Genomic DNA, 2,235 nt, shown 5'->3' with positions numbered 1-2,235 from the left:
TTCTCACTGTCCGTGTTATGTGTATCTATTTATCATGTATGCTTTGCTCTGTGGACTGTAAAATGTTTCATTGTGTTCATGAAATAAACCAGACTTTCACCGTCTGCATCTTTTACTGTTTTTCTGCTTTTGTTCACTCCAAGTTTGACAAAACCTACAGATATCCAGAGTTAACTCACTAACAATGTGGAGCAGTCACAGTGTATTTAGCTGCTTTTTCCCTGAACACAACCAACTGAGAGAAACGCCTGTAGGCCTCACTTTGGTCATTTGAACGCTGAAGGAGATTTGTTCCATAGACACCTTATACTAGTGTTTCCTGCACTACTATGTTCTATTTAAATCCAGATTCCTTTTATAGTTTGCAGTGAAATTTGTTAAACCATTGCTTAATGGGACAGAAGTACAAGTCACTCTTTACTAACACATTTGTAGATGAGTTTATTGCTGAACAACACAGCTAGCAGTCTCACACACTCTTTAGGTTTTTCAAGTTTTGTGTGTAAGGGTTTAGTCTATCAAACCTTACCCTTTCCCCCCCAGTATCACAACAGTATGACTCCCAAAGTACGGCTCAGTAAACAACCAATGATTCTAAAGCCAGAACAGAAAGATACAGTTGGAAGATGAATGATTGTGTTTTTATGATGCGTAGTAAAACGACCCCCTCTTCTTCTTCTCTGTGTTGTTGTTGTTGTTGTTCGTGTGTGTGTGTGTGTGTGTGTGTGTGTGTGTGTGTGTGTGTGTGTGTGTGTGTGTGCCTTAGAAGTCAAATAATACATTAGCCATACTTAAAAAAAACATCTGAATTTCATTTAGAACTGAGATTCTAAGTTGTAAGCAGAAATCTTATGCACAGCCAGAAACATGTTTCCCCACTTTCACAATGCTGAGGTGACAAATCCACAACCCCCCAACAAATGGTTTGTTACACGCGGGTGTGAAGGGCAAGCTTTACTTACACAGCCTCACACACACTAGATTTTTAAAGTTTTTGGGTACAGGGGTTTAGCCACAGATGCAACATCCACTTTTGATAAAGATCACGCCACCTGTTTATTTCTTAAGAAATTAAGCATCTTTATTAAGCTCTTATTTATACATGTCTAAACAATAATAGACACAGTGTGCTCTGTGACATTATAGTCTTCTACTTCTGCTTCCATCGGTTTGCATTTTAAACTCCCGGCCTTTCAGTTTGTTATGAACGACTTATATCACAAAATGTTAGAAATATAAAGTGAACCATGCGACTTTTTTAATTTTCTGTTTGATGGAAGGACTTAAGACACGAGTTATTTAAACAATTCTAAATGACAGTGTGATGGCCATAGTACTTTATGTGGGCCAAATGTGTTAAGGATAATGTTTATCAATGTAAAATTGCAAAGAATTTGTGGATAGAATATAACATTTTGTAAACAGTTACCTCAGAAGCTGTACTGGCAGTTCTATGTATGTAAGGTAAAACTATCCACAGTACTTCCACTTAAGTAACTAAACACATAAAGTCACCCTTACCAGTAATCCGCTGCTCCTTGAAAAAAGTAGCACAAACAGACAACTGACTGAGCAATGATAAGTAGAGCTACCCGAGGCCGATACTCAAGCAGAAGAAAATTAAAAGTTGTTGTTTTTGTGGCTCGAAAAATTAAAGAAAGTATGTTTAATAATTCAACAAGACCCGCACCTTCAACACATGTACATTCAAATTCTGGTACAGGCTCAACATTGCTGTTGTTCAATAGTTTTTATCCGTTCGAAAAAGTCATTTTACGGCTTTAATGTTTCCAGCTGATAAGGAGAATGAGTGCATTTCAAATGAGCGTCCAAAGGCTTTAAACATCTGCTTTGTCTGTAACGCCAGTATCAAACTACAGAGTATTGTTTTTACTAAAATTCAACATTTTCAGATGAAAATTTGGCTGCTTTTTGTTTTTTTCACTGTAACACCCACCTCAACGCCGTTTTTAGGATATTCTTGGTGATCCCACCTTTTTCATATTTAGGCTTTTGGCACTGAGGGTATCTAATACGCATGTTGTCACTGTGTTTTTGTACTACCAGCTGCGAGGGCTCTGCTTTGAGCAGTCTGTTTTTATTTTGTCTCGTGACTGTGTGTTTTTTTTTTTCAAACGAGATCCTCCTCAGTTTGATTTTGTTACCACAAACTTTGTGTGAAGTTCACAACAGAGGTAAAGAGATTTAAACACCCCAGTTTAAGGAGGCAGGCAG

This window comes from Rhamphochromis longiceps, linkage group LG1, assembly GCF_057381845.1.
Source record: "Rhamphochromis longiceps isolate RC_006_pf linkage group LG1, R_longiceps_female_GT1.1, whole genome shotgun sequence".
Lineage (NCBI taxonomy): Eukaryota > Metazoa > Chordata > Actinopteri > Cichliformes > Cichlidae > Rhamphochromis > Rhamphochromis longiceps.
Note: the sequence above shows the minus strand (reverse complement) of the source record.